Source organism: Octodon degus, unplaced genomic scaffold (assembly GCF_000260255.1).
Source record: "Octodon degus isolate 3935 unplaced genomic scaffold, OctDeg1.0 scaffold00434, whole genome shotgun sequence".
Taxonomy (NCBI): Eukaryota; Metazoa; Chordata; class Mammalia; order Rodentia; family Octodontidae; genus Octodon; species Octodon degus.
This window is the reverse complement of record NW_004525010.1, coordinates 44,809-58,005: the sequence shown is the minus strand read 5'-3', so window position 1 is coordinate 58,005 and position 13,197 is coordinate 44,809. Positions and strand designations below refer to the sequence as shown.

At 44.1% G+C, this 13,197-nt stretch overlaps 1 pseudogene; it reads left to right on the top strand.

Moving 5' to 3' along the window:
- Positions 1-8,956: 8,956 nt before the first annotated feature.
- LOC101560083 lies at positions 8,957-11,652 on the top strand (annotated as a pseudogene).
- Positions 11,653-13,197: the final 1,545 nt, after the last annotated feature.

The window sequence follows — 13,197 nt, the reverse complement described above, 5'->3', positions numbered from 1 at the left end:
TAAATATATGAAACAATGTCTTACACCACAAAGACTGGCTATCATGAAGAAGTCAACCAATAAGAAATGCTGGAGGAGCTGCGTGGAAAAAGAACTCTTCTCCACTGTTGGTGGGAGTGCAGACTGATACAACCACTATGGAAATCATTGTTGAACTCCCTTAAAAAGCTAGGAGTGGAGGTTCCATTCACACTGGTATTCCCCTCTTAGGTATTTTCCCTAAAGGCTGAAATCATCATACCTAAGCAATATATGTGCACTCATACTTACAGCACTGATATTTGTCTTAGCTAAATCTTGGAAATAGCGACTATGACTATACAGTGAAGAATGGATAAATAGACAATGGAGTATTTCTTAAGTACAAAAAAGATAAATGTGATGTTTTTGTAGATAAATGCATATAATTAGATACTATCTTGTAAGTGAAATAAATCAGACCCACATGTGCAAACATCGTGCTGTCTTACTAGTGTGAGAACCTGAAAGTGAAAATAAAATCTGAAAAGTATAATAGATACTGTGCAAGGAAAAGTATCTGTTCAGTGGGAAGGAAAAACTATGATAAGGTAAAGGACAAAAGAAAAAAAGGGAAAACATATTTATGCATATATGCATAACAGATTGGATAATTGTACTGTTGACTTCTGTTCATTTATTGAAAGGAGCAGTTAATGTTTAAATGTTTTGTTTTTAATCTTCTTATTCTTTTTAATTTCTCAAAACTTTTGTTTTGTTTTTAAACAAAAATTTTCTGGTTTATATCTGGTAACCTAAATAACAAATTGAAGATAATTTCATCCAGTAGAGCAACTACTGTTGAATTCCTATTAGTGTGTTCAGCAAAATTTTTTGTATTTTTTAATACCGTCTTTTATTACTATTTTCCCTAAAAAGTACACAAAAGGCAGAAACATTTATCTGGAAAAGACAAGAACTGATTCTTCTCTAAGTTTTCCAACATAATATAGTTCTGTTTGTAACCTGATTACTTACAGTAGGAACAGTATTAGACTTCCCAACTACATGATTTAAAATATAATACTTATATTTTAAGCTGCTAATTTTATAAAAAATCATTATAGCAGAAATGTGACTCTAATATACAATAATATTCTACTCAGTAATAGAGATCAATGTCAGATGTAAGAGATTATTCCAAAATGACTATGTAACCTGAAAAGATTGAACAAAAAAGAAAATTTATTATATTATTCTATTTATACAAAATTGAATTGTTAGGGAGGGGCCAGGGAGATGGCTCAGTAGAAGGGATGGGGAGGTGGCTCAGTAGAATAATCACTTCCCTGGCAAGCGCAAGGGACTCAGTTCAAACCCTGGTTCTGAAAAAAGAAAAACAAAAAGCTCTAAGAAACTATAAACTAAAAAATAAGTAAAACCTAAAATAAAACCCAAAACACAATGGAAACAATACCTTAGTCAAGTCCTCCAGGTAGTACTGATCCTTTGGTCTAGCTGTGGTCTCTTCACTGATCTCCTAGAAGGTCAGAGTCCTGACTCTGATCCTGCCATGGTACTTGAGGTCTCATTGAGATGGCATCTTGGGGCCGGGGAGATAGTTCAGTGGAATAAGCACTTCCCTGGCAAGCTCATGGGCCTGAGTTCAATCCCTGGTTCCACAAAAGAGAGAGAGAGAGAGAAAGAGACAGAGAGAGAGAGAGAGAGAGAGAGAGAGAGAGAGAGAGAGAGAGAGAGAGAGAGAGCCTCTTGCCAGGCCCTCATGAAGAGTGTCAAAGTGCCTGGTCACTTAGGTAGGGCCAGGCCGTCCCCACACACCTATGTGTGGCATTACTGCAGATGTGCCCTGCTGGTTCCATTCCAGCTCCTGCCTCTGAGGAACTCAGCATTTGCTTCCAGCATCACTTCTGCTTGTGTCTACTCTGAATGGGAAGCAGTTCAGCTCAGACTCATGTTGTTGCCTTTCATGGGTCTTCACCACCTTGAGGCGGTGCACTGTTGCCCCATCTCAGTGTCAAGAAGAGTCACAGAAGTGGGGGGGGGGGTTAAAAGGGAAACAGGGTGCTGCCCAGTGCCTAGCCAGTAATGGGGTTTTCATGGGTGAGCACTTTGTGGGGGCCATGTCCCTTACCCACCTGTCTCCCTGCCCCTCTCAGCACTTGTGTGTCCCCATTACAGCATCAACAGGTGCTGCCAGGGTCCTGCCTACAGCACCCAGGGGTAGTGCTGGGGGCTCTGTGCTGCATAAGGACAGGGCAATGTGAATTGCACCATGGAGAGAGGATTCATTGTCCTGGAGGTACGTTTGAAAATAAAGGAATAGTTTAATTTTGTTACAATTTAATTTTATTAAATTTGATTAAATTTATAAAAATAAAATTTCCAGGCCTGGGAGATAGCTCAGTAGAATAAGCACTTGCCTGAGTTCAATCTCTGGTACCTCACCAAAAAAAAAAAAAAAAAAAAAAAAGGAAAGAAAAGAAAAGAAAATTTCCTATCCACAAGGACATGGATAAGAAAGCCACCACCACCCCCACCCCCACCCCCCGCACCGTGACACACATACACAAAATGATTTTTCCAGGTGAGAAAGGCGGCACAGGGCAACTGGAGCCCTGCAAGTTATGGTGCCCTGAGCTATCTTGAGCCTGATGACTAGATGCCAAGGAGAAAGGACAGAGGGGGACACAGAGTCAGGTTTGGCTGCTCCTGCCCATTCAGCCCCAGGTCCTGCAGTTGCAGCTAAGTCAGTGAGCACTCCACCCCTCCCTGTTTCTGGTCTTCCTGGAGGGGTGCTACTGAGGAGCATTCTTACCCTAGCATGGCATGAGAGATGCAGGAGCAAAGACCTCGCCATGACTGCCCTTCCCTAATTCTTTCCCAAGGCAAAGCAGCCCCCTTTCTCTCAGAGAAACCCCACTGCCAGACTCCATCCCTACAGGGTGCATGCCAATCTCAGGTGCCAGCCAGCCTCTTCCTTTGCTCCTGGCCAGTGCACAGCCTGTGGAGCTCCCTCTGGGGAGCTCATCTTGAGCTCTGCTGCCCCACGCCCACGCATCCTCACAAGCCTCTTCACCCTCAGGATTGGATCATACTGAGTGGGTTTCACACTGGATCAGGATTCTGCACACTTCAGGGACAATTTTGCAACACATAGCTTAATTCATGCATAGGCCATGAGTGTGGTTCAGATTGGCCAGGTCTGGGCCCTGGTAAAAGTCTCCTGGGGTATAAGAGCAACACGGTCGCCAGAAGGGAGCTCAAAACTCTAGTGGCACACAGGCAGCAGAGTCAGGGGCCTGGCTTCTCCCCCATTCCTTAGCCTGGTTTGGACATTGAAGGAGGGCTGCCTGGCAGAGCTGCCCCTGCCTGGGAGCTGCTGGACCAGGTTGAGTGACCCATGCTGAACAGTCTGTGCTCCACACCTTCTGAGCAGCCTCCATACAGGATATGGTGGGCTCATCTGGATGGGAACGGGCTGTGTGCGGATCAATCCTCAGGGGTACCACCTCTGAGCACCAGGCACCTCTTGCCTCCCACATGCTCAAGACCCCAATCACAGCTCTGCATCATCCTTCTTCATGAGGTACATCCCCAGACCCCAGAGTCAGGCAGGAATCCCATGAATGGTGGGGGACCCCAGGATTTCTCTGCCCTATTGAAGCCAAGATGATCAGATGAACCCCACTCTGGAGTAAGAAGCCCTCCTTCTTAGCCTCAAGCCCTCTCACCACTTGCTTTGCTGGTCTTCCTCACAGTGGGGTGGCAGAACACATACCTACAAGAGTCAGGAGAGTGTAACCTTAGAGCACCCAGAGTCACCAGTGTCCCCACCTACCAGGCTGTGTAGGGGATGATCAGATTCCGAGATGAGTAGGGAAGCAGAAGATGTGCAGACGTTTGTCTATGCTGCTCCCTCAATGACAGAGAAGGGTCAGGAAATGTGACTGCCCACAGCAGGTACATTGCACACACTTGTGCAGGGAAACCACCCAGTGAGATCTGGCCCATGTGTGTAAATATCCGATCTACACTCTCCCACCTAGGCATTTCTGCTCTGGATTAATGTCACCAGCACCCTAGGAAAGTGAGTCCCCACATATGCATACACAGCTCATTCACTGGTGATGGGGAAGCCCCACAGCCATGGGCTGATCACACTGCACAGCACCAGGTCCAGGGGAGGTGCTCTGTGGTTTCAGTCTACTTGGTCATAGACGGTACAGTCTGAGTGGAGTCCTTTGAACACCCCAGTTTCCACAGAGCACATTGGGCCTTGAAGCAGGGCACTGTGTTCCCAATATTCACTCAGGAAGGAGGTGGTGGGGCCCTACCTTGAAAGTGAGGCACACCTGGGGAACAGCAGATCTAGCACCTCTTGGGTGATGATGGGTCACCTGTAGGTGGCCAAGCAAGTAGGCACAAAGGAGTCTCCGCAGCACTGGGCAGGCACCAGGGAGTTTACCAGGTTCTCCAGTGTGCCTGATTGCAAGGTCCCCACACTGCTGGCTTCCTCCAGCTTGTGGGTGCCGTTACTTGTGCCCTGAGTGGGCCACAAAAGCTAGACTTGAGGCACTGAAGCTGTAACCAACTCGGAAGAGCTCAGCACCCAAATGAAACAGTGTGGAAAGAAATCTTTTCCATTGTCACAGGCCCGCAAACATACTACACAGAACACAGGCAGGGATCTGGGCAACCAGGGTCGTTTGTGTGATGGTCTGGCTCACTCTCACCTGCTCTGGGCTCTCCCATGTCACTTTTGGGGTCCTGGGCTTCATGTCCTGGACACCACGGAGGTGGCTGCTGTTTCAGCGAGTCTGCATTTGGACATGGACTCCACTCCACCATTTCTGATGGCCTGAGTCTGTACCGTAGGTGAGACAAGGCCACAACATCCTTCATTGGCTGAGTCTCTCCAGAAGTAACTGAAGCCAAGCAGCTTCTGGGATTGCAGGCTCTGTTTGGTGTGCTGTCCAGGAAGTGATGTCACTTCCTTCCACTCATGGTGGGCAGCTCCTTTCATGACTCCTTAAATTGCTGGATGTCCATTCCCCACCTGCTGTTTGAGAATCCGGACACACTAATCCACCAATCCTTGGGTAACTCAGCAGTTGGTTGAGGCTGGAGGAGCAGCTCCAGGATGAAGGGAGAGGCATGGCCAGCTGACCAGGCTGGGTCTCTAGAGGGGCGGGGGCAGGGCGGAGGCTGGGCAGCCCAAGAGGCGGGAATCCTGGAACTGGCTTCAGGACATATCTGGGTCCTGCTGCCCCTTTGAGGTGTGGGGGTTGCCCTCCATGCAGGGGTTCCCCAGCCTCTCCACAATGTGTAGTTTGAGGGGTGGTCGGGTCTGTGACTGAGGCCACCTCGAGCAGAAAGGACATGTTGGGAGAAGAAAGAGGCACTGACACACTCTCTGGAGCAAAGAAGGCGCCTATGTCTTGCTATTCAATTAAAGCTGCTTTCAGCTAGGAAACCCAGGACGACCTCCAATTCATGACCATCCTCCTGCCTCAGTCTCCTGAGGCTGAAGATTCAGAAATCATTCTCAGAATGTCTGGAGTCTCCAAACATTTTGCCTTTGAACCAGCTAAGTATGCAATGAAACCTGTTATGGGTCACTCAGGATAGGATCCAGATCAACCAGATTGGAATTTGGAAAGCTGTTTATTGTTATAACCTATGTAACCATCTCCAATTTTGTAACTAGAACACCTATTTGGTTATACAACTCTGTATGTTTCTGTTATAACCTATGTAATTGACTCCATTTTGTAACCAGAATAGCCATTGTATTATACACCTCTGCATGTTTCCACTGTAACTTTATTAATGAGGATTGTTTGGTATAAGCTGACAACTTAAACTCCATCTTGGTGGCTCAAGCCATCCATCGGACCTCTGAACACAGTTTGTTAATGTTCAAACTATTCCTTTGTTCTAAACCACAGTGTGTTAAAGGTTAAGGTCTGAACTAGTTCTTACCACAGAGCACTCTACACAATATGTCCCGTGATCAACACTGAACCATAAATTGTAATTATTTGTTCCTGAAAATTGTAACCGCATGTTAAAAAAATGTGACCTGTTTTCCAGAAAGTGGACGCTAACCTCTGTGCTGCATTCCCTTGAGTTCAAGATGCAAGACCTTCCCTTTGCGGTTTTCAGCCTTAAAAGCCATTGTCTCCCGGGGGCACACTTAGGCACTTTTGCGTGTTGCAGCTGGGTACCAGCTAAAATAAAGCGCTCTTTTCTTTTTGGACTTGTCTCCCAGTTGTCTCATTTTTGGGTTATAACATTTATTACTGAGCTCAGGGCCCCGCTCTGCTCTCACGAAAGAGAGGACCGAAAGGCAGCAGCCCAGGAAGGAGGAAGGTGTTTTAAAACCTGGAACCACATTGAGTTTGATAAGCAAATTTACTGTCTGACACAAAATAAAGCTTTTAGAGTGATTGGGACCAGGACTTAAACTACATTTCCTGGGGCTTTTGCTTCAATTTCTGGTTAATTTGCACCTGAGTACCTGTAGGCAGCCTTGCATAGCCCAATGTTACAAGAAGTTAAAGCCCATTTAGTTTCCTTTAACTCATCTCTGTAAGCTAACTTTGCTGACAGGAATTGGTGAGGGTTACAGGAATTTTATCTAGAAAACAACAAGAAATAGCCACTCGTTACTAAACAACTTAGAACAGTGGTAAGTACACATTTTTACACAACAGAAAACACAAGATTTACAGTTATAATCTAAAATGTGAGTTGATCCATTACAGAAACCTCCAGTAACTGTCAGCGAAATAAATCCTTAATTCCTTCATTTTGTGTGTGGAGTATTTGTTCCCACAAGGACCGAAGAGTAACTGAGACAACATGATACCTGTTTGTGAAAATGCGACTCTGCCCCAGGCGGGAAGGCGTGGAAGCCGCGGGGATAACCACTCGGTGCCCCGCTGGCGGACGCTCTCCCTCCGCTTTAGCTCTTCACCCTTCTGGGTCTTCATGACCTTCGCTGTGCTAGAACCCATAAGTGGTGAAAGACTCCGTAGCAGATACCTGAATAGAAATAACGTTCTTTTATTTTTGATGGGGGGGGGGCGGTGAATTCACTGACAGACCCTGTAGAGCAAGGCTCTCCCCCTCCCCTGCCCCCCAGCTCCTGCGACCCTCCTTTTTGGTCTCTCCTCTGCTCTGGCCCCTCTCTCCCGCGTCCTTTCTCAGTCGCCGCGTGCCCCCTATGACTCCCAGGACTGGGCTGATCTGCTGCAGCAGCGCGGGTGGCCAGGTCACCGTGCACAAGGCGAAGGGGATGGAGGGGCTCAGCTGGCTAGTACTGTTCTCTGGACAGGGCTGGAGCCCCAGCTGCGAGCTGTGAGCAGCGCGGCCACCATCGCTGCCACCTCTGCCTCTGCCACTGCTCCGCCCTGGGGCTGCGGCTAAAGGCCCCTGCCCGCCCCAGTCAGCTGGCCGTGAGTCGCGGACCCCGGGGACAGGGAGGGAACCGCCCCGCTGCCCGCCTGTGTTCTGCCCTCTCCCCCCCACAACTCCCTGGGGGAAGCGAACCCATGACTTCACCCTAGCCTTCCGAGCCATAAAAAGAGTTCTGTTTCCGAAATCTGCTGTGTTTTTTGCGAGGTGGGTTGGTGAGTTTACCTTTTAGAAAGTTTATTTATTTATTAAAATATATTTAACAGAGCTATTTTCTTCTCTTCCCACTGGATCCTTCTCATTTGTCTTTTTCTGCCTACTCTATCCGGGCTGCAATTGTTTCCACGATGACATGAGTGAGATCCCGTGTGGCCCTGGGTGCCGCCGCTGTTGAAGGCAAGGGGTGGGTGGGGTGAGCCCGGGAGGTGAAAGGCAGGAGGTCCCCGCACACCGCCTGGGATTTGGGTAAATCTGCCACCTTTGCCTCAGACAGCGTCTCCCTGGAAGATAAGCCACACTCACCACCATCCCTACAAGGGTCCCATAGATAGGGAAGGTTCCCCGGGGTTATGTAGAACTCTTGGCTGGGCTGAGGGTGTCGGGATCCTGGGCACGAATCAGGTTTAACCACAGAGCCAGAATAATTACAAATACCACATAACAAACCCCCTTTCCCCTACCATTATGATTCTCCTTGACAGCAGCATTAGCAGCCACCTGCTGGTGAAAATGTGGGTAGTGGGGAAGTTGGTGAAGACTCTGCTTTTTCTGCTCATGGCTCCTTTGGGCAACAGCTGTCGGCCCTCATTATACACTGTAGTTGATTGCAGGGAAACCCTGTACCTCTCCCCTATTTCTTTACTGATTTTGTACTTTTCTTTTTGCTCATCACCAAGTCTCATCAATAACAAGCACTGACTATATAGCAAGAGTGATACCTGAAATAACTAAGAATTAATTAGGTACTGCAGCCATGGATCTGGCTAGGTAAAATCCAGTTGGGTATTTCAGTTTCATTCACCTACCCTATTTTGGTGTTTTGTTTTTGATTTTTTTTGGAGGGGGGTATTTGGAAAGCAGAGATCACACTTTTCCTCTCCTCATTCCTTTCCTTAATCCTATTTCTGAAAGAACAATCTGAATGGATTTAAAAGATTGGACTGGTGTTAGCTGTGTTTTCTTGCACACCTAATTCCCAATGATAGACTTTTCATACACCTTAAAGCCTTTCTTTTGGCACTGAAGCAAAATGTGTTTTCCAGGAAGTTAGGGGAAATATTTCCTCCCTTTGCCTTCCTCTCTTTCCTTTTTCGCTTCTGTCCCCAGGTATTGAAGTCCAAACAGCAGCTGGACAGCAGCTTTTGGTTTTTGATCGTGTAGTATGACAGTCTGCTAATATTGTCAGAAAGTGCAATTTTGAGGTTACAGTTGTCATTTTAAGTATTCAATCATATTAGCAGGGAAAAATGACTTGTTTCTGCTGTTCTTGAGTCTGACTAAAAAGTGCCCATAGTTTAGTGACAATATCTGAAGGCTTTAGTACCACCTGTATTTCAAAATGGGGCACCCAAACTCTTGGAGGAAACAAGATCTGAACAGAATCATGCTCAGCCTAGAAAGGAAAAATAATCTCTAGCTGAACAGTGTGACTTCAAGATGTGTATTATTGCCTTTGTGTTCCAGGAGAAGAAAAAAAAATCAGCACTTTTTGAAGTGTCTGAAGTTATATACCAGTCATGACAAATAATTATGAAGCAAATATCTGGAAAGGGATGTGAGATTCCAGCTATTCCTTAGCAAGTTCCTTAGAACTTTTACAGAAGGATGTGGTACAGCTACGTGCTCCTCAGTACCATTCCATGAGAAGGGGTGGAACTGGCTGTCCTCAGAAGACAGATCTCCTTCCTTGGCCTCAGAATGATAGTGAGAAAAACATCTGTCTCTGGTTTTCTAGAAGGAATCAGTTGAGCCTTTTAGGCCTGTTCAGGCCCCATTTGAGATTCATCACAGTCAGTGACCATGAAAAAAAGTTTCTGCAGCTACTGAGTGGCAAGGACAAGACTGGAATTGTTGTCAACAACCCTAGCCAGTCAGTGTTTCTCCTTATTGACAGGCAGAACTCACAGAGTCCCCAAAACAAAGCTACAATCTTCAAGTTGTACAGCATTGGCCTCTACCTGCCACAGGAGAGTTCGCCTACTATGCAGTGGGCACCATAAAGGACCACCTCTGCCCTTATATGCCAGAGGGTGAATGTAGCAGCAATGTATTTTTTCTTGTTTTTTTACCAGTATTGTTTATTTTTTTAAGAGTTTAAAGAAAATGGACTCATGCACATTACACTACCCATTTTGAAAGTTGTTAGTCCTGGATTTTTCTTTTTAATCATTTGTATCTCATCTCAGAACTTAAAATATCCAAATGTCTTCTGCACAGACTGTGTGAAAGAAGATGCTTTACATATTTGCTGCACTGCATCAGCATCTCATTAAAAATGTGACATGAAATGACTGCTATACACTGCAATGCTTAAATATATCTGAAAGCACAAGGTGATGAGATAGGGACCTTCAAATGATATAGGGGGAAAAAATGAAACTCTTGACCTGAAAGTTACCTGGGATGAGTCTGTGTTCTCTAAAACCAAATAATGAATTTTAGAAGCAAACAGAGGTTATGAACAGAATATTTAATGGGCAAAAGAAAGCTCCTGTCTGAGAGAGGGACAGGAGGGAGGCATCCGAGCTCGTGGACCCTGGGTAGGGTAGCTGTCTCTTTTAGGGACTTTGAGAGAGTAGAACCATGCAGTGAGGTCCGTTGAAGGTGGTGGAGAACATGAGAACTTGCTTAGGTGGGCAGGTGATGGGACAAAACTATGGGCAACCAAAGATCACAAGCACCATTGCTCAGGTAAACTTGATGAAATCCAGTACCAAATGGGGAAGCCAGTCACCTAGCAAGTGGGCATGAATACGGGATGGGGTCTCTTCCCCTTGGGGGTTGCATTAGTGAGTTATCTGGGCTCTTTCAAGGTTATTGATACCTATTTAGAATATCAATCACTAATGCCCATTCTTAGGGAAGTAGATGACTACATTTGTTGACTCTTTTTATAAAATATTAATTTTATTAAGAAAAAATTGCAATGAAACAGCTTCAAAACAGGTTGGTAGGAGAGTTACAATAATTAATACATTGCATATTGTTGTCTTTCATAGCACAAGATGCAGACATTATATTCTGTCCAAACACTATTAGTACAAATCTTTCTTCCCATTGAATTAAGAAAAAGTAGCTATATATGTATCCTAACTATTTTGTATATACAGATGCAAAATTGTCCTTTATTTATGTCTCCTTTTTTTGTTTAGTTTTGTCAGAGATGGGTATTCCATTGCCATCCAAATATTGTAGGTGCATGAATTCAGTAAAATATTCCAATATAGTCCAGTACTCCACAATAGTAGTGGGTTATCCACAGCACTGGAAATGTATGAATCTGATGACTTGAGCCTTCCACAGCTCAGCATATTAACATGGCTTCACTTTTCTACACTTTTCTGCTGGGTTCTTAAGACTAAGATAAGGCAAGACCTATAAAACAAGAAATGCAACTTTTGTATCTGACAAGGTCAGTCAAGTCCGCTCAGGACTTATCCTGAAACCCTGTACTGCACTGTAAATCCTTTGTCAGTGTCAGTCATGTGGATGAATGATGGCCATTGCTTGATCAATTTGCTCTCTGTGACAGCCTGAGAGAATATTTTCTCTCCATGTGACTCTCCTTAGGCACACACTACATCATCAATCACATTCCTCTGGCCCCATAATCTCCTTGGTCAGAAAATTTGGGACACAACTGAGTTACATGATGTTACAGTATAGGTTCTCCTATGTCCTGAGTCCTCACTGACCTTGAAGAGCAAGGACTAAAATGGCTGTTTTTGCAGCCCTTCTTTTTCTCTAATTTTTAGTCTGCAAACTTAGGTGTTAACCCTCCAGAAGAGAAGTTTATTATTTCCCTACAACACATACAGTTAGGTTTAACCTCACTATCTGTCTGAATATCAAACGTCTTAGGCATAAGATGGAACATTTCGTCTTGAGGCCTGGCCCACAGCAGGGAGTGTCTGTCTCTTCCAAAGTTGTAAAGTCACCTTGTCTTCTATATTGTCTCTGTGAGGGTCTGGCCCTTTTTGAATGCCTATAATATTTCTATGTAATTTAGTTGCCTACAACAGTGATACTCATTGATGGGCTTCCCATTTGTGTTGGTATTTGTTGGTTTGGCATCTGTCATCAGTATTTTCAGGGTGAGAAGTGAATGGAGCAGGTATAAATAACATTTTTAAGAACTTAATTACCTTGCTAAAATCGCCATCCTTCAGAGCACTGTCAGATTCATTCTAATGACCAGAAGTGGTTGTTTAAAAGAAAAATGACAACTGTGGGAAAGAAATCTTAAATGACAAAAGCATCTCATACTACACATTCTTGCCTCTTATTTTACTAGGCCATGTTTGTTTCCTGTATATATAAACATAGGTATTTTTCTCCAGATCACTTTCCCCAAGTTGCTGTTATAAAAAGTCTTCTGAGTGTGGATGTGTTTATGCTCATTAAAGCAGATGTGGAGTCTCAAGTAGCTAAAGCAGCTATAACACTGAGAAATGCACTCATGGCTGCAGAGACTGTAATAGCTAGAGGACTTTGGATTTTGTTTTGTGACATTAAAGGAGAGAGATTTCAATTATAAAATAATTCCAGTAAATTGTTCTAAAATTCTGCTCTTTACACCATCCTAAAGAAAAAGGTGAAATTCTTGGAATGGGAAAAATTAGGAAAATGTTACATTGTAAGAATAGCCAGTGTCAAAGTTCTAAACACAGAACTCATGTTGTGTGCAGTGAACATAAGGAGAGAATATTGTACTTTTTTGTTTTGTTTCTTTCTTTTACATGAAAAAGAATCTTTTCTTAAGGGTTGCATACATTTGGAGTAATTCTAAGTGATCCTACTCCTTTGGAGCAAAACTAGTGCTTCTTGGTTTCCAACTGTATTCAGCTTCTGGTTCTAATATGAAAACAAATTAAAACCTCAATAAAATAGGTAGAAGTTCCTTGAATACTCAGGAGAAAGCACACACACACACACACACACACACACACACACAGAAAAAAAAGTAAAAACAGAGGGGGAAGAAAACATGATATCTGTTTGTAAAATGACAGGATTTGAGAACAAGTTTGTCATAGAGATTAAAGCTCCCAATTCTCTCTCTCTCTCTCTCTCTCTCTCTCTCTCTCTCCTCTCTCTCTTCAACTATTAGTTAATTCATTCTTCTCTGGGGACTGAACCCAATGTATCCCCAATGGCATGTATGCTCAGCCTTTCTTTTTTTTTTTCAAAGTTTTATTCATAAACACATAGCAATGAGACAGATTCAAATCAAATCGGAAGTAAAGATTCAACAAATAATACATTGCAAATATTCTTCTTAGTGGTTAATTGCTGTACAACATGCGGACTTGTGATCCTATTTACAAACACCATTAGAACAAGTCATTTTATTCATTAAGAGAATGCAGTTATATATCTATTGCAACCAAATTGAATAAACAGATACAAAATGGACATTCATAGGTATACCCCATTTTTTCTAAGTTCCATTATTGGATATTATAGGTGTGTAAACTCAGCAAAGTATTCTAAAAGAGTCCAGTAGCCCATAGGAGCATTGGGTCTTCTGTTTAACTGGCAATGTCAGAAATTATTGACCTGAGTCCCCCACAGCTCAAC